This window comes from Sarcophilus harrisii, chromosome 3, assembly GCF_902635505.1.
Source record: "Sarcophilus harrisii chromosome 3, mSarHar1.11, whole genome shotgun sequence".
In the NCBI taxonomy this organism is placed as follows: Eukaryota; Metazoa; Chordata; class Mammalia; order Dasyuromorphia; family Dasyuridae; genus Sarcophilus; species Sarcophilus harrisii.
Genome location: NC_045428.1, coordinates 520,863,870 through 520,887,361, shown reverse-complemented (window position 1 = coordinate 520,887,361; position 23,492 = coordinate 520,863,870). Strand labels below are relative to the sequence as shown.

The 23,492-nt window shown below is 37.8% G+C and overlaps 1 long non-coding RNA gene across 2 annotated transcripts; it reads right to left on the bottom strand.

Annotated features, from left to right (window-relative positions):
* Positions 1-2: 2 nt before the first annotated feature.
* On the bottom strand, positions 3-22,787 carry LOC116422761. 2 transcript variants are annotated; one of them, XR_004233284.1, is made up of 3 exons: positions 22,427-22,787; positions 22,182-22,319; positions 3-46 (listed from the first exon to the last, which is right to left on the bottom strand). It is a non-coding gene; the product is annotated as an uncharacterized LOC116422761 (long non-coding RNA). The 2 variants fall into 2 exon arrangements; XR_004233283.1 differs by having other exon boundaries at positions 22,182-22,335; positions 22,431-22,787.
* Between the last annotated feature and the right edge of the window lie 705 nt (positions 22,788-23,492).

Genomic DNA, 23,492 nt, shown 5'->3' with positions numbered 1-23,492 from the left:
TGCTCCTGGCCAAGTCACTTAACTCATTTTGCTTCAGTTTACTTATCTGTGGAAAAAAAAAGAAGAAGAAAATAGCAAATCATTACAGGATATTTTCCAAGAAACTCCCAAATAGGGTCACAAAGGGTCAGACATGACTTCATGACAATAACATGGTGTTCTAAGTTTTGCAAAGTGTTCTATGTACATTATCTCCTTTGATCATATAGACTCTCCTTTTTCCTGTCTCACTCCCATCTCCACTTAGTCCTAACCGTTTAAAACATACTCATTAGACTTGGATATTTTAAAGTTTCTGGGGAAGGATGACTAACTGGTTTCCATGCTCCTACTCTATCCTGACTCTCTTCTATCCTTTCTATTTCTTTTTGATTTTGTACTCTGATTTCTCTCCTTCCTCTCAACCCCTAAAAATTGGATCACCTTCCTAAATGCCATTATTGATTTTTCTTAATTTCTCTTATCAATTCAATCTACTCTCATACCTTCAAATGCTATCTTTATGAGGATGACAATCAAATCTTTTATTTCTAGCCTCAATTAATCTCCTGAACTCTAAGCCTACATTTCTAGCTACCTATCTGGATGTCCTGATTGTAGTCACCTCATGTTCCACCTATACAAAATGGACTCTCAATCCCCACAACGTATTCCCAGCTTCCCATTTCAGTTGCTGAAAACAACTTCCTTCCAATCTCCCAGAATCAAAGTCTGGGCATCATTTTTAACTCTTTCCAATTGCTTCACTCTGCAAAAACAATCAACTGCCAAATGCTGTTCATTCTCATTCTGAAATAGCTTTCTCCTTTACATTCTTTTTTATATTTCTATTGCCACCATCCTACTTCATACTCTTATTTCCTCTAATTTGGACTGACAGTTCTCTACTTTTCAATCTATTTTTCATATCACTTCTAAAGTCATTTTCCTTTGATAAATGTTGGAGAAGATGTGGGAAAACTGGGACACTAATGCATTGTTGGTAGAGTTGTGAATTGATCCAACCATTCTAGAAAACAATTTGGAATTATGTCCAAAGAGCAATCAAATTGTGTAATGGGCTGAGGTTTGAGTTGATGCACTGAGGTCCCAAGTAGGTGAGGTAAATAATTTTTATTATTAATATACATGATTGGATAAAGAATGGTCCCTGCCCTCTCCGTGCAAGTCCTGATGTGTTGTATAGGAAATGAGATTTTGGTGGGTGGAGGCAGAGAGGGACAGGAAGAAGCTGGGATAGTTGGGCCTGGGTTGGGGACTCTGAGTTTTTGGGGTGCTGGTCAGGTTCTGACTATGACAAATTGTATCCAACCCCTTCCACCTCCATCCTTCTTCCTGAGAATGACGACATTTTTCCCCTAACCTGAATTCTGACTTGTAAAAATACTCTTCTTTGTGCCCAACGGGGGGACCAAGGATGAAAAGTTCCGTGACCAGAACTTGGGTAGTATTGTTAACGGACAAATAAGGAACTTATTTTTAAAACCAAACCAAATCTTTTTTTGGCTAAAATGGGAAAAGAAAAGCTCTCCATCCCCACCCCAACCCCACCCAAGAGGGGTATAGAAAGATGCTTAAGCTGATGAAATACATGGGTTATTAAAATTGGGAACAGGTAGGATTTGTTAATTTAAACCACCCCTTGGTTGTAGAAGAGGAAGATTCTAATAACTGGTCCCTGGTTGGAAAAGAGATGTCCTATTACAGTGAAAATGGTCCTCACTAATTTCCATCGGGGATTTTATTTATACAATATATTTCCAGTTAGCACTAAAAACCCTATCCCAGGAAAGAAAAAACCCCTCTCCCTTCTACTTCTCAAATTGAAATTAAGGAGGAAGACAATGAAAGATTAATACCATATCCCCACAGGGATGGAACTTGTGAGCAAGGGTGGTGCCTTCCCCTAGCTTCAACCCCAGGGAAGTGATTATTTCCTCCACTAACCCCGGATGGAGGGAGGAGGGCAGGGGGGGGTGACAGGACCAATCAGAGCAGTGCAAGAGGGGCTTAAGAAGGCCAAAAAAGGGGTGGACATCCGGGAGTTGCCCACTTACTTCCTGTAATTTCCCAGTTTAATGCCTCCAGTCAACAAGCCTAACAAAATAGTCAAATGTGTTATGCGATACCATGACCATACAAGGTATTCCAACAGCGCACAACACAGGTTAATTATTCTGCAGCATATAAAATTGGCTAATGCTATCAAACGTGGGCTTATTCAAATAAAATGAAAAGGTGAGGCCTTCAAAAATAAGGAAAGGGGCCAGATGAGCCCTTTGTGACTTTGGGCGTTGCAGACTTACACAAAACTAATGGGGAAAAATCCAACCAGATGTTTTAATAAGGCAACTTCAAGGAAAATGTAATGAGGTGTGAGAAGGATTTTAGGGACTGCCCAAGTATGTTCCTTTAGAGGGTCTAAGGGTGTTAAAAGTGGGCACAAATGCCTTTATAGCCAGACATGATGCAGACTTCCCAAGTCCCAACATGGGTAGCGGGTCCCTTCCGCAAGGGATTTAGAGAATGTCAATGCCAGTGTGGTGTAGGGCATCTGAAAGCTTTTGGTATAGAGGCAGATGGAAAACAGGGTGGGGAACAAACCCAGTACCCATGTCCAAAAATCAAACAGGGCTTCCATTGGGCCTCAGAATGTGACAGGTTAGGAAGGGGATGAGGGGGCCCACCCCAGGGCCCCCAAAAACACTTGGGGGCATGATGGCCCAAAATGGTGCACCCAGAGGTGTACCAAAACCCCAATAGACCAATCAGCCAGGAAGCCAAAGGATGGCGAAAGGGATTACAAAATCAATCACCAGGAAGCAACCTATGGAAGAAAGGTTAAATTAGGGAAATGAGGAAGCAGCTGAGACAACGAGAACCTTGGAAGGGGTGAAATCGTTCCTCTCCAGCCTATGGATCCCTTGCCTCCAGGCACAGTAGGTTTGACCATTTTACCTCCTAAGTACCTACAAAAAAATGTCCATCCAACTGGTGGGAAACTGGGGAATGTGTAGATAAATCCCAGCACCAAACAGGCAGACAATGGGACTTATCAACCAGGAGAAATAGTAGCACAGGTTTACCACAGAATCCTAATAACGCTGGTGATATCCCCAGATTCTATTCCAGATCACAAAATCCAGCAATTTACTGACAGGTTTGTACAACTGGAACCTATCTCACAATCTATAAAATCCTTCCATTGGAAATTGGTGACACTGGTGCAGATGGCGGTCATTGGTCCACGCCCAGCACAAAGATTAAGCAGACACCTACATGTCTGGTGTGAGGATCAATAGCAGCTGAAGTTGGTGCCCCTATGAATGGACTTTGAAGGCAAAACAGGTTTTACCCTTTTATAGTTGAAAATCCCCATCAATCTGTGGGGAAGGCGTTTTACACAATTGGGTTAAAATGATACTTGGTTTTTTTGAGGGTGTTTGAAGGCCTGCCAAATTTCATGTTCCTATCCAATGGAAAACTGATACCAGTGTGGATAGGCAGTGGCCCTTAAGTAAAGATAAAATTAGGCCTTTTAGATATAGAAGGGCAACGACCAAGGACATTAAAAATTCTGTCCTTGGAATTTCCCAGTGTTTGTTGTGAAAAAATCTGGAAAATGGAGGATGTTAACGGTTTGAAAAGTGAATGAACAGATGGAAACTATTGGGAACTCTTCAGCCTGACTTCATTCCTACTCATTTAGAGAATGGCCTCTTTGGGTCATAGATATTAAGGATTGTTTTATTCTATTTCTCTGATAAGAAGGATATGAAAAGATTTCCTTTTCAGTGCCCAGGTTAACAGGGCCTTTAAAAGATATGAATGGCGTTTTGCCACAGGGGAAAAACAGCCCTACTATGTGTCAAATGTATGTTGTGCGTTTTCTCCAGTGGGAAAAGCATTCCCAAAAGTTATTATTACATTACATGGATGACATTTTGGGGATGTGCACCTGAGGAACAAATGTTAGAGGATGTCTACAAAAGACCATAGAAAATAAGGAATTAAAATTATAATAGCACCAGAAAAAATTCAAAAGACATGCTCCTTTTCAATATTTAGGATATAAGTATACCCTAAGGTGCTTACAGTTCAAAAACTCTCCTTAAGGAAAAGCTAAACACATTGAATGATTTTGAAATTGATGGAGAATTCCAATGGATGCACCAGTGTTGGGTTTGACTACCTACAGTTACAACTGTTATGACATTTTAAGGGAGACAGTGCTTTAAATTCCCACCCCAGCTTACAAAAAAGCTCAAGAGGCTTTGGGAAGGAACGGATCCAATTGTTGAAAGAGTCACCAAAACCCTTGGAGATATCGTTTTGCCAAAAGGGCACCAAGCAGTCCTTTTTCAGGAAAGTGGATAAGTGGTTGAACCTCCGGCACAACCAGAAAAAGCCTTTTCCCCACCCAGTGCTTGTGGTAATTTTATTAAAGGCCACTAAGCGAGCAGTCAATTATCTGGGAAAGACCACAAGATAACATCTTTTATACCAATACAAATTAATTGTGTTGTGGACCATCCCAGAGTGGAAATTTTATTGTGGTCCAAATTTTTAATGGGTTCCTTAAAATAAACTAACAAATAATTCATGTTCTGAAGAAAAAAATTTCTAAAAGTTCCTCAAAGGAAACTATCTTCACGGATGATCCAAAATAATATTTGTGTTGTATTTCAGATCTAACTATAAAGAGAGTAGTCAGAACCCTTTTCATCCCTCAGCAGAATGTTCAATCATTCTAGCCCCATTATTATCCAGGAGACATAAATTAAATCTGATTGCCTATTCATAGGTAAATTTTAAAAAAAATTGCCCAGCCAAATAAAATTTGAGCTTCTAATATATATCACCTTTAAGAAACTTCAAGAGCAAGTGAGAAACATCCAGGTAAGATCTTATATTCATGTCCATTCTCATAGTGGACTTCCAGGTCCCATATTTGATGGCACCAAAGGGCAGATAGCCTTCTAACTAATTTGGTCAATCCCTTTATTCCGGAAGCCCAGGCATCCTTTTCTAAATATCATCAGGTGCTCGGCTTTTATGCAAATTTGGAATAACAAGAGAGGAAGCTGAGATAGTAAAGCCTGTTGGTCCTTCCTTTCCACGCTCCTACACTGCCTCCAGGGAAGAACCCTCGCGTTTGAGTCCAATGAAATCTGGCAAATGGATGTGACCATTATAAATCTTTTGGTGTCTGTCTTTCATCCATGTTGTGGTAACACCTTTCAGGATTCCTTTTGGAATCCAGCGAAAAGAGACGGATGGTCACTGAATTCCTCCACAACATTTGCCATTATGGGTGTGCCAAACAATAAAAAACAGACAATGGTCCTGTTATACTTAAAACATTTTGACACTTTTGCAGTATAAATTTTAACACCACGGTATCCTTTTAATCCTCAAGGACAGGAAAGTGGAGGGAAACGAGATATTAAGAGCTCCTCCAAAAACAAAAAGAAAGGGGCCCAGGAACCCAGAACCCTTTAAATCTAGCCTTTATACTATTCTTTTTGATTTTTGACAAAGATGCATGGCTCCAGCAGACAGGTTTATAACCCAGGAAGGTCAGTGTCCAGTGCAGCTCCACTATCTTTAGATAATGCCAGGTGATGTGGGGAGACCCAGAAAGTGGGTGGAAGGAAAGGACCAGATAGGGTAACTGTTTGGGGAGGGGTTTGTTGTATCTCACAGGGGAGAAGGAATCTGTTGCCCCTACGCCTTTCCATCGAGAGAGCGGGCGACCTGAAACAAAGGAGAAGACCCAAGAAAATCAGGGTTCTGTTGTATTGTGCTCACCATAGAAAGGCGGGCAGTTATGTTTGACCTGGACATCAAAGATTGTCAGATTTGAAAACTCCAGGAATCATTGGATTCTCTGAGAATAGGACCAAAACCCCCGGAATCATTGGATTCTCTGGAATGGGATGAAAACCCCAGAAACTTGGATTCTCTGGACATGGACGAAAACTCAGGAATCATTGATTTCTGGAAATGATGACTGTTACAGGACTTAAAATCTGCTGGAATCTTGGTTCCCAACCATAAAAAGACTTTTGCAGGACTTCAAAATCAGGGGATTATTGGATTCCCTGACATGGAAGCAATGGAAATAGATTGGTTTTGGACTATCTCTTGGTGCAAGAAGGGTGTTGTGGACTGTTGTTTCATACCCTCCTTCTAGGACTTTGGTGATCTTTTCCAGCACCATGTTGAAATTGTTTGCTATTCCGCTCCTTGAAAAAGTTTGACACCACTACCTGCACTGACTGGGGGGAGGGTTCCCCTAAACTTCGTTTATTGTATGTGGTTTTAATACCTCCCATGCTGATGGGTTTGCTAAAACCCTTCAGCCCAGAAACCCGTTAACAACCCCATTTCCTTTTGTTTTACTCCCTTCCTGAGATGTCAGGAGGGGTGATCATCTCCTTTTTAGTACTTTCCCGCTTTTCTGAGAAGTCAGGGAGGCTTGGATCACCTCCCGGTGCCCCTCCTTCTCTGAGAAGTTAAAAGGCTGTGATCACCTCCTTCTCTGCCTCCTGAGGAGTCAGGGATGGCATGACCACCGTGTTCTAAAAATAAAAGAAAGCGGGATTAATGTTTAGGTTTGAGTTGATGCATGAGGTCCCAAGTAGGTGAGGGTAAATAGTAATTGGGCTTTTTATTAATATACATGATTGAAAAAATTGCCCTCCCACTCTCCGGCAAGTCCTGATGTGTTGTAAGGGAAATGACGATTTTGGTGGGTGGAGGCGAGAGGGAAAGAAAGAAGTTGGGATAGTTGGGCCTTGGCCTACTCCTTTGCTGGTCGGTGGCTGCTGGTCTAACAGTTTTGACTCAGCTGCCACATTGGGTGCCCATTTCTTCCCCATCTTTCTTCACCGAGAATAAAGACTGATGATTTTCCCCTAACCTGAATTCCTGACTCCAGCTGATTTTGAAACCGGGGTCTTTCCAAAAACTATATGCTGAATGGAAAAAAAAAAGACTACATCACTTGATCTTTCTTTTCTACTACCTTTGTGCAGATTCCTCCCATGTCTGAAGCAAACTTCTCATCTCTAGTTGTTGAAATTCTTCTTTCCCTTCAAAATAGAATCAAGGGACTACTCTAATCAGACAATCGAGCACTTTTTAAGTGCCTACAATTTGCCAGCTCTGCTTTAGATGCTGAGATGATCCAAATCAGGGCTGTATTTTACATATTTAAACAGTTGCTTGTTAGTTGGTTGGTTTCTGGTTAATTGGGTTATTTGTCTAATTAACAATGCACCAGAAGTATAATTTAGGTTATTTAAAAGCACATAACTCTTAATGCACTACCTACCCAATAGCAAACTATTCCTTTATGAAAACTGCAATTGTGGAAACTTTTTTAATGTTCCTTTTAAAATTTGGTATTGCTATTGAATGGAAGAAAGAAAGAGAAACAAGCATTTATTCAGTGTCTGCTATGTTCCAGGCACTGTACTAAGCACTTTGCAGATATTATCTCATTTGATATTCACAAGAAGCTTGGGGGGAAGGTGCAATTTTATCCATATTAGAAGAAATTGAGGTAGACAGAAAGTAAATGACTTGTTTAAGTGTCTGAGGCTGGATTTGAATTCATTTTTTCATGACTCCAGGCAGGCCCAGCACACTATCCACTGTGTCATCTTGATATACCTGTACCAATGCTGACATACAACATAAATATTGAGAAGTAGTTCAGTATAATGGAAAGGGCACTGAATTAAAGTTATGAGTTCTGGGTTTAAATCCTGTCTGTGACACTTTCTACCTATAGAATTAAGTGCCTGAAGAATTGGAACAGTGGATGTTTGGAGATAAGATACAAAAATTTTGTTAATTTATTATCTTTAGAAATGCTTTGGTATCCCAGAACAATACAAATCATGAATAAAACAAATATGCATAATTGTGCCTCCAAGTATCTGCAGTGTAAAAGCTTTAATAACTAGGGTCAAATGAGTCAATCTGCAAACATTCCCTTTAGTCTTCTTAATGTCTAGATTAATCATAATTCATTTTTTCCATGAGCTCTTCACTCATATCTGTACCATAGTCCTTCCCCCTAGTCCTTAGAGTAATCCTGTGAGCCTATTTTTAGGAACAAAATGAGAATACATTTTAAAATCTATTTTTAAAGACAATGGTCAGTCACCAAGCATTTATTAAGCATTTACTGTGTGCCAGGCATTGTGCTAAAAACAAGGGGTACAAAGAAGGGTGAAAATATCCCCTGCCTTATTGTTCTAATGTGCAAAATAATAAGTAAAATTAAAACAATCACATATGTAAAAATATATACAAAGTATATCAAAAATAATTTCAGAAGGAGGGCCCAGGTGGGAAGTAAGGGAAGAGGCCAGGAAAGGCTTCCTGCAGAAGGCAAGATTTAAATTGAGACTTGAGAGAAGCCAGGAAGCAAATGGGGGAAGGCAGAGAAAACTTGTGGGGAGGATGGATGCCACACATAGTCAACAGCCAGACACCGCAAAGACACAGAGTTGGGAGGGATGTCATGTTCAAAGAATACTAAGTGAGCTAATGCTGACAGATTACAGAATATGTTCAGGAGAGTGAAATTTTACACTGGAAAGGTAGGTTGGGACCAGATCCTAAAGAGCTTTAAAAGTCAATCCAGGGACTTGATTATTCTTTGAGCTAACAGGAAACCAGTGGATTTTATTGAATAGTGGGGTGACATGGTCAGATCTGTGCTTTAGGAAAATGGCTTTGGAAGCTAAATGGAAGATGGGCTGAAGAGGGGAGAGACTTGAGGCTGATAGATCCATGAGCTGGTTATTGTCAGAGTTCAGGTAATGAGAGTCTACATCAGACCACTGTCAGGGTTGGAGGATAACGGAGGGCATATTAGAGAAAGATGTTATGACTGGACTTAACAACTGATTGAATATGGCAGAGTTGAAAAAGAGACACAGTGAGGGAAAGTTGAGGATAACACAAGATTGCAAGCCTAGGTGGCTGGGAGGATGGTGGTACCCTGAGCAGTAGTAATACTCTGTACTCCACTGCCCAAACGATCACCTTCAGTTTTAGCTCTTAGAGACTGTCATTCCATGATTTGAAGCCATGAAGCATCATTTCCTCTCAGTATTCTTTCATTTTGTGTTACGCAAAATGTCAGTCTCCAGAGCTTAACATTCCTTCTAGGTTGACTCATTCTGTACAAATTTATTCAATGGGATCTTTCCTATAAAATCTGTTTCCTTCAATCTCACATCATGTCTAGCTTTCCTCTTATGTTCTTTTCACAGACATAAATTCTAGAATGGAATTGTTCCTTTTTCCAAAGAGACCCATCATTTCCACTCTAGCAATCAGATCCAAAATAAAATATTTCCTTCTTTTACAGGATGAAATTAAACCAGACCAAGAAATTATTAGCTTTTCTGTTCTTGGCAAAAGACAACTCATAAAGTAGTAGTATAGTATAGTAGTATAATCAAACTTTCCTATTAATGTGAAGTTTACCAATTTCCTCATCTATTTTCTATTTTTGTCCAGCTAGTCTGTAGCATAATCTGATGAGAATATCATTCTTGTTTGTGCTTCCATTGATTTTCACCCATAATTTAATCTTACCCTGGATTTCTTCACATGAAAATATATTCTTATGATCAATAGGATAGTTGTAGAGAGGCCTGGGGAGACTTACATGAACGATGCTAAGTGAAATGATCAGAACCAGGACATCATTATACATGGCAATAAGAGGACTATATGATGATCAATTCTGACAGATGTGGCTCTTTCCAACAATGAGATGATTCAGATCAGTTCCAATAATCTTGTGATAAAGAGTCATCTACACCCAGAGAAAGGAGTGTGGGAACTGAGTGTGGACTACAACATAGCATTTTCACTCTTTCTGTTGTTGTTTGCTTGCATTTTATTTTCTTTCTCCGTTTCTTTTTCCCTTCTTAATATGATTTTTCTTGTGCAGCAAGATAATTGTTTAAGTATGTAAACATATATTAAATTTAACATATGTAACATATATTGAATTACCTGCCATCTAGGAAAGGGGATTGGGGGAAGGAGAGGAAAAACTGGAATACAAGATTTTGCAAGGGTCAATGTTGAAAAATTACTCATGCATATGTTTTGTAAATAAAAAGCTTTAATAAAAAAAAGAAAATATATTCTTAAGCAACATGTTACCTATAGCCCTACCGTTTTTTAAACTTATCTTGTTCCTTTTGGAAAAGGTATAAGCATCCAGATTCTTAATTTTTTCTTAGTCTTGAGTATCATCTCATTGTTAGTAATATTTATGACATTAAATGTAATTAAAATCTTGTGCATTTATGATTAGATATTGAGATCATCTGTTTTTTTGTTGGCAACAAATCCTAGATGTTTTCTCCTTTTGAATGTCTGGGTGTCCCTTGTTATTCTTCTTCCTACCTCAGAGCTATTTTCTTTAGTATTTAGTTTGTTGGATATATGTAGGCAGTGAACCAGCCCTGGTTAACCAGGACATTTTGACATTTCATAGTCAATCAGTCAATTAACATTCATTAAGCACCTACTGTTTGGGTGAGAAGGACAGTGAGATGGCACAGGGGATAGAGCACTGAGCTTGGAATCAAAAAGACTCATCCTCCTGAGTTCAAATGCAGGCTGTGCTACCCTGGGCAGAACACTTAAAACCTTTTTTTTTTTTTTTTTTGGCCTCAGTTCCTCATTGGCCTGGAGAAGAATGTGACAAACCACTCTACCAAGAAAACCCCTGACAAATGGTGTCAGGAAGAGCTGTGTCCAACTAAAAATAACACAACAACAGCAACATTTGCTAGGTCTTGTATTAAGAGTTGGGGATATAAAGAAAGGCAAAAGACAGTTCCTGTCCTCAAAGAGTTCATACTCTAATAGTCCTTTGCTATTTCTCTGTTGTAAGAAGCTATATGGGACAATTTTCCCAAAAAATTACTCTGAGATTTTTTAAGGTTCTTTACCCACTCCATAATCCCTTATTCCATGAGAATTTAAAGGAACTCTAGGGAAAGAGAAATGTGTAACTGGACTTTCTATTTCTCTAAAGGCACGTATGTATGGTGATCTCATACTGACTAGTTTCTTTTCTTTTTTTAATGATCAAGAATAGAATTTATTAGAAAAAATGGAGGGGTAGTAATCATTGATTGAACTGCTCAATCTACTAGGCCAAATTGCTTTTTATTTACACACTATAATTTTTGTTTGTTCTTTTGAAGAAGGAACTTTGATAATTATATAGAGCATAATGATGTATGACCCATCACAATGACATCTGATATGCACAAAAACAGAGAAAGTTTCCAAATAACATGGTATCAATGGGAACATTCTTATGAGAAGTTGACACAGGTAATTTGGAAAGTTTTTTAATTTCCCAAAGACTGTATTCTTCCAACACAGATATTTTACAGATACTAACAATACTAATCTTTCTTGTCTTCATTGCTTAAAAGTCAACTACTTCACTTTATTCTATTTTCTATTTTGCAAATTCAGCCCAGTGGGCCCTAGTATGGAATCATCTTCTAGTACAAAGTGTGCCAGTGCGATTACAAATATATTTTGTGATATCTTGCTCTTGGTATTGGAGTCTCCCTTCCTATATTATTTTAGGAGTATGGATATATATGCTTTTTATTTTCAGAGAGGCCAAAGTATAGGTATGAAGGTAGTATAGGTTTGTAAACTGTGTGGAGGGGTGGGCATTAGTAACATCAACCTACACATCATTCTCTAGAATTAAGTCTAGGTCTTGTCTGTAAAAGATGAAAGTAGCCTTTCTTTTTAGACAGGGAGGAATTAAACTTGCTTGACTCCCAAGCAGGAAGAGAAAGCTAGAACCCTGAGCAAAAAAAAAAAAAAAAAATCTGGACCAGTAGTTCTCAAAGTGTGGTCCCCTAGGAATCTCCAAGAGCCTTTCATGGGTCAAAACAATTTTTATAAGAAAGCTAAGATATTGTTTGTTTATTAAAATACTCTTCCCCTTTCCAGCTGCATATCTGTATGAGGCCAATTTTTTTTTAACATACTTCAACTAAAACAACAATATAGCAATAAAAGGAGGTAGGAGAATCCAGAGTCTTCTATCAGGCATTAAAAAAGATTTGCAAAAATATGCAAAATAATGCTATTACTCTTTTTTGTTTTGTTTTGTTTTGAAATAATTATTTTTCATTAGAAGTGTTATTTATATTACATGTAATGGGTTTATTATTGTAATTTTAAGTAAATTCATAGGTATTGTACAATCTTATTTTAAATTTCAAACAATGTAAATATTAGTAGATATCATTCACAATAAACAAAAGTTCTTTGGGGGTCCACAATTTTTAAGGGTGCTTAGGAGGCCTGAAACCAAAAAGTTGTCATCTAGCAGGAGTTATTTAATCCTCACAATAATTCTGAGAAGTAGATGTTTTTATTATTCCCATTTTGTAGTTGAGGAAACTGAGTCAGATGGAAGTTGAGCAACTTGCTTAGAGTCACACAGCTAGCTAGTAAGTGTCTGAGGTCAGATTTCCACTCATATTTTCCTGATTCCAGACCCAATACTATATCTACAGTACCACTTAATTACTTCAAAGATCTTCAGGATTCTTCCCAGCTCTAAATCTATAATGATTCCCTTCTTCCTACTTGTTCAGCTCTCCAGTCTTACTCTTCCTGCTTGCTAGTAAACATCAGCTCCTTCCCCATAGCCCCAAGGGAAGGCTATATGAGGATATCTATTCACAGAACCTCAAAGCAGGAAAGGCAGTTCAGCTGTCATCTTGTCTAACTTGTAAATTGGCCAAGAATCTCCTCTCTACATCATGCAGAACAAGGGGTCATTCAGCCTCTGCTTGAGACCTGAAGGACAGCTCTAATTGTTAAGAAGGTTTTCCTTACTTCTAACAAATCTAATCCCTTTTCCACATGACAGATGGTCAAAGATGATTTTTAAGGAGTTATCTATACTCAATGCCTTCACTTCCTCACTGTCAACCCTTTCCTTAATGCTTTGCAAAACTATTCATTGCTTCCTTAATGCAAGCTGACTGGTTTGGATTTCTTTTGCCTATATTTTTTGACTAGGTAAAAGAGACCATTCTATGTCTCATTTCTTACCTAGTTTTAATCAATGTTTGGATGCTGCCTCAGTTGCCTGAGACTTATTAAAAGACCTTAGTTTAAAAGGGCCAAGGTCTCCCTACTGCCTCCAGAGCCAGGCATCCTGATGTACATCTGTCCACTGGACCCAGATGGCTCCAAAGGATAAAGTAAGGGTGGTGACTTTGCACAGTCCTCCATCACTTAGATTCAATTCACTTGTAGCTTAAAACACCACCTTTCTGATGTCGTTGGTCCTCTTCAAGAATGAAGGACAAACAATGATGCTCTCAACAATTTGCTACCCTATCTGCCCCCTTCCCCTGTCCTCTCCAAGTGACAGGGTCCCTAGTTCAGTTTTAGCAAGTCAGCTATCCTGCTCTCAGCTGCCCATCCTTGTCATTCCAGTCCTGGATTCCCTGTCCCAGCTATAGAGCCACTGAGCATCCAACCATGGACCCACACCCAGACACATGACAGGACACAGATAAGCCACACAGACTCCTGACTGTCTTTCCCCGAAGGCCAGCAGCCAGGGACATACAAAAATAGCCCAGAGGGAAGTGGGAGGGAGCATCAAACCACCCATCATGGAGGAACTGCTACTAAGCTCCCTTATCTGGTCTTTCTCTCCCTTTTACAAAGAATACATAGAGCATCAGGCGAACAGCTGAAGTTATCTGAGTTCAAATCCAGCTTCAGACACTTATTAGATGTATGACTCTGGGCAAGTCAAACTCTTTCAAGCTGTTTACTCATCTGTAAAATGGGAATATTAATAGAATCAAACTTTCAGGGTTGTTGTGATATTAAAATGAGAACATATATAAACGCTTTGCAAACTTTAAACATTCTTACTAGTGTGAATCTTACTATCTTATCCTGGCTCACACATAATATGGACCCTGCTAAAAACCTTTTTTTTCTTGGAATGTATGAGGAAACAACCTAAGATGATTTCTGGCATGCAGCTTCCTTTACCCTGGCACAGGTTCCCTGCTAACATTGCCTTTCCTGCTTTATCTCACACCCCATGCTATGGCCAAACTGCACTCTTTTCCATTTCTCATACACCCTACCCACCTATCCATACATCTTCATGTCTGTATGTCTTTGCTTATGCTGTTCCATATATATATCTGGACTGCTTATATCCGTTTTAAAGAAACATATTAATTCCTTTTATTTTTCACATCTCAGTAATTTCTCGAGATGCACTCTGTTTTTTCCCCTTTGGAATCGTCTAATCTAACAAATGAAAAGTTAAGCAAAAACTATAAACATAGAATCTCTGAGTGTTTGCAACATCCTACACTCATAGTTCTCTATCTCTCTATTAGAAGAGAAATGTTCACAATGTATTTGCATGTCTTAGCAGCTAGGTGGATAGAGTGCTAAGCCTGGAGTTAAGATTCATCATCCTAAATTCAAATCTAACCTCAGACATTTCTTAGCTATGTAATCCTGAGCAAACCACTTAACCCTGATTGCCTCCGTTTCCTCATCTATAAAATGGGCCAGAAAAGGGAAGGCCACACCACTCCAGTATCTTAGCCAAGAAAATTCTAAGTAGAATCACAGAGAGTTGGACACAACTAAAAAACTACTGAACAACATTTACATATCTTGAGTTTACTTCATTATATTAGTTAAAGAAATCAATCTAACATTTATAATGACTAATTTAAGACCCCATAGCCATTCTCTTATCTCATATCCATCCAATTCAGTGTTCCAGTTACTAGACCAGGAATGGGCCACATGATAGAGGCTGAATACCTGGTGACTCCCAAGGACTGCCATATAGTTTCTCACCCCACTGGTCCTACTCTTTCAAGATTATATAAGGGTCAAACCTGGCCACATAGGTTATGATTTTAGGGCCACCAAAAAGCCAACTGACTAAAAAATACACAATGTATCTAGGAGTATGCTGGAAAATATTTAACCATGAGCTCAAAAAAAACCCCTCTCATTACACACTTTTAAGTTTAATCTACATTACTAATACTTTCCCCATCAATTTCATAAGTCTAGACAATCAACAGAACAATAAGCTCACACTGAAAATTTAAAAATTAGCTCTCATAGCATATACCAGCTGCCTGCAATACACCCACAAATATGCCTGCCCATTCCATCCTTACTCAGATTGCCTCAATCTCTGAAATTCCCATCATTAGAGAATCCTTTGGAAAGGCAATAATTAGTGTACTCTCTTATTAAGATGCAAATATGTTATCTAGGAGGGAAACTCATTAGTTTATTAACACTGATACTTCAGCATAGATTCATTTATAAGTTAGAAAATCTAAGTGAAAGATTCTGAGGAGACAGAGATCAGTTGAGTTTTAACAGGCAGAAATCATGTGTCATAGGAAAAGTGCAGAGCATGAAGTATCACTTAGTAGGCATGTGTTTAAGGGGAACACACATTTGAAGAGCTCTGAGGTCAAAAATAAAAAAAAAAAGTTAACACAATTTGCCTTCACCATTTTGCCCTGACCAAGGTAATTATGTCTACTCACCATTTGCCCACCTCATCACTCAACACCATCCCCCACCAAAATGGTGACTCCATCAAAAGTTTTTCCTAAGTGGTTTGTATCTTTATATTCCTCAGAGTGACTAGGAATTGGAAAAGACAAGCTCTGAGGTCCTGTCCAGTTTTGTGCTACTGTAGGATCCTCTCTGGGTTAGTCCCTCAGTATACTTGTGGAAAGGGTCCTAGAGAGTAGCTGACACATCAGACTCTATGGAACTCTGAGTGTGATTATTCCTCCTCACAAGTCCCCATCTGTGTGCTTCTAATTAACAACTGCCAGTAGACACAGTTAGCTCTTAATAAAGTACTTATTAAAATGGAATAATAACAATAGTTATAAAATATTCCTCCTATGAACCTGAGACACACTCTCAAAAATGCATACCATTGAGGTGATGAGAATGGGAACAAAATTAAATTACAATAGGAATGAAAAAAAGATTTGGAAAATTTGGGAATGGGGCATGAAGGGAGAAAAATATCTATGAGAAGGGGAAAATAGTATAAGTTTAGAAAAATTTCTTTATTAGATCTAAAAAGCAAAAGATTTTAGGGAAGAGAAAAGCATTCAAGAAAGAGTTAGAGAAGTGGGTGACAAAGGTTATGTAGGAACTAGATTCTTGTTCTCTGTCCCAACATATTTTGAGTGGTCTTTTTATTTAAATGATCGTAAGGAAACATGTATGGCAAAGATAATTCAAAATAGGCTCTTTCTTTGTAGAATCCTTAGTCTTATCTGGATAGGTGAAACATTTCCATTGGGTCATAATTGTTTATCTATAAATATTTTACTTATTCTTGACTGCCAAAAGTCCCATTCTTTGAATCTGCTTCTTTCTAATGACTCTCTCTGTATCTCTAAATGTAGTATATTTCTCTCTTCTCCAATAGATGTAATATCTCCTACTAGTTCAACAGCTCTCCTTCTAAGTTCTATGTTAGGTGTAAAAAAGGACAAGGAAGATAAAATTATCTGCTTCTGCCCTGTGCCCTTTAGTATAAGAATAAAGATCCTCTGGCTCTGGCTCCAAGGTTTGACTGTCCTAAGCTCCTTGGGGCTTAGCTGTTTATCACCCCCAGAAGCATGGTTAATTTATTTTTTCAGTCAATAAAATTGTTCCCTGCTTGACTCAGTTTGAGAGGTATTTACACTTGATAATAGGATTAGTCAGAGACATCTTAAACACATCTTGTTTACACATAAAAGACTCATCAAGTGTGACTATATCAGTTGGAAGTGAGGGATGAGAAATCCTCCTTCCTTATACTTCTGAGACATAGTGAAAAATTGTCTTACTTTCTGAGTATATGACAGCTACAAATCTTGCCTCTGACATTATCCATGTGACCTTGAAAAAGATCACTTAACTTCTCAGTTTCCTCATTTGTAATATTCGACGGTTGCATCTCTAAGGTCCCTTCCACTCTAAATTTGTGGTCATAAGATAGTAAACTGACAACATATATTGTATCCTGTTATAAGTGGTATTTTTAAAAGTTCTTAAGGGATTTTCAAGTTCAATATGAATATTTTATTTAGAGCCTATCATACTTCTGTACAATGAAACCCTGTCATATCTTCTTGGGAAGGAAATATTTACTGAAGCAGAAAAAAAAAAGTGGAAGTCCAAATCCTAAGAAAGTGGACAGTTCTTCCATTTTGCGCTAAAAAAAGTAAAATACACTCTTTAAATAAAGTGGAAATAGAAGATCTCTGGACAATTTTTTTTTCTTGATTAAAAGTGCCCTATTTTAAAAATAGCCCTTATCAGAATTTTGGAAAATTTTTAGTCAATTATATCAGTTTTCTTTTCTTTTTTTTTTTTTTTCTTCTCTGACTTCTCCACTATGCTCGTGAGTTGGGTACCTCTCCCTCCTCCTACCTTTTTAACTTCCTTTGTTTCCAGTCTGGGCTAGTTTATCTCCCCTTAGACAGCCTGATGGCCCCCCAAGCCCAGAGGCTCATCATATTAGTGCCAACTTTAGTGTAGACATCCATTGTATTTTATCATCTTACTTCAGCTCAAAACTCCTGAATTCAGAAAATCTACCTATAACCTCAGCCACCCCAGTAGCATGTATTAAAGGTACATAAAGGACATGATTCTTTTCTTACTTTTACTATCTTTTAATTTGCTTTTGTAAGTGGGAGGCAGGACACTAGGTTCTACTTTTTTACTCTTCCACTAACTTGCTATGTGGACTTCTACAAGTCACTCACTCTCTCTGGTCCTTGGTTTCTCTTTAAAATAAAGGAAATGAACAAGATGGTGCTTCAAGTTCCTTTCAGTTCTAATAGTCTAAGATCCCCATGTTCAAAGACCAGTGAGTAGAATCCTTGGCTTAAAAAGTTCTCCATCCCAAGGTCTCTACTTTGTCTGAGTTTAAGGAAATGCAAAATCATAAGAAATCTACATCAGGAAAGAGAATCCTCAGGAGGGAGGAGTTTCTAAGTGAACAAGATCATAGATCCATGTTTCATAGACATACAACCAATGATGAACACTGAACAATAATGTTAATCATAGATCTCTCTATGAGCCCATTTTAGGGATGGAGCCCACTAGATTAGTGTAAGCTAATCCCCCAATGGCTCTAGTCTAAACTTCATCAGCCCAGAGACTATTGACATCTTCCCTTCCTAACATTATACTATGGCTCCAAGTCTTACTATCCATCTTATAGCTGAACTCTCGTATATGTACTTTCCTTCCTCACTCTGACCCTCACCAACTAGAATGAGGACTTTTTGAAAATAAAGAATGATTTGGGTTTGTTTTTTGGTTTTGGGTTTGTTTTGTTTTTATCCCCAGTATTTGGCATAGTAAACAATAAATGCTATTTCATTCCATTCCCCTAAAGATTGGTAAAAGCCAAATTTAGAGGTGGAGTATGAAGAGCAAGTAGTCTATATACAGAGCAATAGAGTATATCATTATTCCCCTGCCTTGTGGGTATTTCCATCATTGAGAGGACATGGGTGGAAAGGAGGTTATGGGAGCACACTTTTGGGCAACTCTTGGATAAATCAACAACATATGAAAGACAAATGTCAACATTTTTCCCTTCATCCTCTGGTGATCTTAAATAATTTTCTGGCATTAAAATGTTTTTTAAGATTAAAAAATAAATTTTAAAATGACTCTTGTTGCATTTGCTTCACTATTCCCCCATGAGTTGTATCTGAGCCTACCTTGCCTGCTCCTAAACCCAATTCTGATTAGACCTTCCCCAACAACTAAATCGAATAAGTCAGCAAAAACAGCACACACACATACAAGTTAGAGAAAAAAGAAGTAGCTTCTCCACAAAAGTCAAGCCTGAGATACAACTGAGAATCCTATTATAATGGCTTCCTATTATTAGAGAACAGTCAAAGGCTTTAACCCAGCACTTGTGGCTTTCTTCAAGTTTACTTTGTCCAGTTACACTTCCAAGCACTTCCCCTCATGGACTGTCTATTTCACCAAATTCTGATTACTCATTGTTCCCTAAATATATCTCACAATTTCTTGCCTGTTGTCCTTGCTTATCTTCTTATTCCTGGAATCCTCTTGCCTCTTTGTCTATTGCTATTCAGCTACAAAGCTCTGTTTAAATTGTACCTTCCCCAAATAGAATTCCTTGATTCCTCTCGCTGAAAGTGATTGCTCTTGCATCTGATTTCATATCACCTTCAATTAATTATGCACTTAAATCTTCTTATTTGTATTTTTATTATATGGTCTTTATTTGGCATTGCTAGGGTGGAAGCTCTTTGAGAACAGGAACAGGATCTTTATTTTTATTTTCAGGAATTCTCTCATCTTGTCATAGAATAAGTTGCATGGAAGAGATGTTAAATGAATAAATGAATGTGGTAGATATCAAAGCAATTACATTTCTGGATTTCATGGAGAGAAATCAGACTCCCTTCAAAGACAAAATCTAAAGATTGTATTCAGTTCTGGATATCACAGTTCAGGAGGGATAGTGATAAACTGAAGAGTGTCCAGAGTTGAGCAGCCAGAATAGTGAAAAGCAATAAGCCTGTGTCATATGTCTTTTAGATTATAAACTCTTTGAGAGTAGGAACTGCCTTCTTTTTATTAATTGTATCCTCAGCATTTAGCACAGTGCTTGGCATATAACAGGGATTTAATAAATGTTTATTGGATTTATTGAATTAGCTGCCAGGAACTGAGAACATTTAACCTGGAGAAGAAAACATAAAGGAGAGATAATAGTTGTTTGAAGGGCTGTCATGTGAAAGGTGTATTAAAGTTGTATTTGCCCACAGAAGGCAGGACTAGGAGCAATGGGTAGAAGTAGGAAAGAGGAAGACTTAAGCGAGATGTTAGGAAGAACTGCTTAACAATTAGGACTTTCTCCAGATTTGCCACCATACTTTGGCTGCCTTTAATAACCGTTTGTCCTTCCTTTCCCCAGTGGAGTTTCTCTTAGAACCTCCATTTTGAGGAGGGGCCCATGAACCAGACAAGTTTCACTCTTTAGATTTGGCTATCAGGCTTCCTCATGCAGGGACCTCCTCCATTTCAGCTTCCTTTTGCTATTTTGTCTTCCAATAGAATATAAGTGCAGCATCACTTAGGGGGTAGCTGAAAAATTGTGGTATATGAATATGATGGAATTCTATTGTTCTATAAGAAATTATGAGCAAGAAAATTTCAGAAAAACCTGGAAAAGCTTACATAAACTGATACAAAGTGAAGTAAGCAGAATCAAGAGAATATTGTACATAGTAACAGCAAATGATCAACTTGGACAGACTTACTACTTCTCAGCAATATAATGATCCAAGACAAATTCAAATGACTCATGATAGAAAATACTATCCAAATCCAAAAAAAGAACTATGGCTTCTGAATGCAAGTTGAAGCATACTATTTTCACTTTTTTTGTGTTTGTTTTTCCTTTCTCATGGTTTTTCCTTTTTGTTCTGATTCTTCTTTTACAACATGATTAAATTAGAAACACATTTAATACGATTGTACATATATAACCTATATTAGATCATTTGCCATCTTGGCAAAAAGAGAAAGGGAAAGAGAAAAAATGGAAATCAAAATCCTATAAAAGTGAATGTTGAAAACTATATATATATATATATATATATATATATATATATATATACACACACACACACACACACACACACACACACACATATATATACACATATGTATGTAATAAAAACAGATCTTAAAATTTACCCCCAAAATAATGTAAGAACAGGAATTAGCATTCTTATGACTTTTATTCTATATCCCCATTACCTCATACAGTGACTGGCACATAGCCAGTTTTGCAATGAGAACAATCTAATTGGGGAACCGGATATCTTATCTATCTCCTTTGTCATTGAAAGACTTCCAGAGAAGGCTGATGACTGTATTTGGTATGCCATAGTGAGTAATTTTCATGTATGAGTGAGACTAGAGCTTCACTATGAGTGAGGCTGTTGACATTCCTTCTTTCTATGAATATTTAAAAATGTTGTTTACTTATATCACCATTTAAAACATTCTGAAGATATAACCTTTCTAATTTCAAAAAAAGAAATAGAAATCTTACATTTAAGTTATTAATAACTTGTTTTCAGGCAGATTCCAATCTCAGATTAATATAGAAACTATCTGAAGGACTCTTCAACTCGTAATACCTCTTCTATTGTGTTGGAAATTCAGAGTGCAGTGTCACAAACACTAGATCTAAAGTCTGAGGACTTGAATTCAAATTCTGAGTCTGCTAAGGTTACCTTTATGACTGTAGACAAAATACTTAAATTTTCAAAACTTCAATTGCTTCCTCTATAAAGGATTAGGACTGAACTAGATATTCTGTAAGATCCTTTCCAATACCAAATCCTATGAACTTGGGGAACTCCCTTTATCAAAGTCCCACTTTGAACATTTGCTTCAAATCACATATACGTGGCCAGCACCCCGCAAACATTTACCTCCACACTGAAGGAGAAAATGAGTGAAGAGCAAAGGGAAACAAAGTTATTTCTCTTTTTTTCCCCTTCTCTGCCTTTGCTTTGACAATCCCACTGATGGCATAGTACAGTGGGAAAAGTGCTTTCTCTGGAGGACTGGACTGAAATCCAAACTCTGCTACTTATCAGTTATGTGACTGGACAATTACTTAATTTCTGTAAGCCTCAATTTCTTCATGTGCAAAATGAGGAAATTGAAATAGATGACCTTGAGGTCCCTTCCAGCTCTAAATCTATGATCTTTTGATTCAATGAATTAAATTTCAAAGTCACCAGTGCCTATTCCTCCAAATTTCTGATTGATTGATTAAATCAATTCTGAAATTAAATTCTGAAGGAAAAGAACAGACTGTGTTGTGTATATATATATATATATATATATATATATATGTAAATCCTAATAAGGATGAGTAAAGAAAGGATTTTCAACACTAAAAGACAGCTGAATTTAGGTAAATTAAAATCACCAATCTTGATACCAGAGACCAGATGATGAAATATACTTACCCTCTCTCAGTAGAGACATGAAGAACTGGGTATGCAGTGAAGTACCGAAGGCACTAAATTAGCCACTACGTTGATTGTTTCTTCTTAACTGGTTGTCTTTGTTGCAAGAGATCAGAGGAGGGACATATCAGGAAATTACTGTGATGTAAAAGAACTGTATAAAAAAAACAAGCTTAAAAAGATAAAGGATTTTAGAATTGAAGTAGCTAACAAGGCAAAGACCAAAATGGATTTTTTTTTTTTACCTACTCATGACTTTCTTTCTCCAAGTGGCTTCCTTGTCAGTCTCCTCTGTTTTTTATCTGCTTACTCTTCACGTCTTGCAGCTTATCCATAAAAAACAGAAGTGAAAGAAAGCCCACAAACTATTATGTTTAATCCATGGTGTCAGCCAATCATAAGCAAGGAGGAGTCTCTTAATGGACAGTGGAACATCCTGGTTTTTAAACATACCATTATGGATTCGAGGATGCTTTTAGTCCTTCAGTGCAGTCTTTGTCCTTTTTTCAAAGTCAGGACTTCCCTACTGGGAACTCGGGGGAAGAGGAAAAAATGAACAAGACTGCAGGCAGACAGTATGGCTGCTATTTTCCTGGTTGAGAAAGAAATCACCAAAGAGTTCCAACAGAAGTTTGAGTAACTATGAACTTTCCCCAAAGGTTTCTGTCACTGTGAGTCTACTCTCCTTGCCATACCTCAAAAACATAAATGCTGGGAAACAAGATACTATAAAAGAATAGATTTTAAAATATCTTCCTGAAGTTGTAGGGACCAAATGGCAGAATGCATAAAATCTTTTTTCTGCTCTAGGGCAGTGCCCTCCTCACTCAGGGGGCACTACAGCCAACACTTTTGATCCAATGAATTAAATTTCAAAGTCATCAAAGCTTGTTCTTCCAAATTTCTAATTGATTGATTGATATTCTTGAATTCTGAAGGAAATGAACAGACACTGCTAAGTATATATAAAAAAGTAAATCCTAATGAGGATGAGTGAAGAAAGGATTTTCAGCAACACTAAAAGGCAACTGAATTTAGGTAAATTAAAATCACCAGTCTTGATAGCAGAATCCAGATGATGAAATAAATATACTGACTTTCTCTCAGTAGATACATGAAAGACTGGGCATGCAGTGTAGCACTGAGGGCACTAAGTTGGCCACTGCATTGGTTGTTTTTTCTTAACTAGTTATCTTTGTTTTAAGAGAGAGTTCAAAGGGGAGGGGGACATATCAGGAAATTACTATGATGTAATTCTTTGACACAAAAACCTACTCTGAAGTGGTGAGGGTCCATCTCATGATCAAAAAA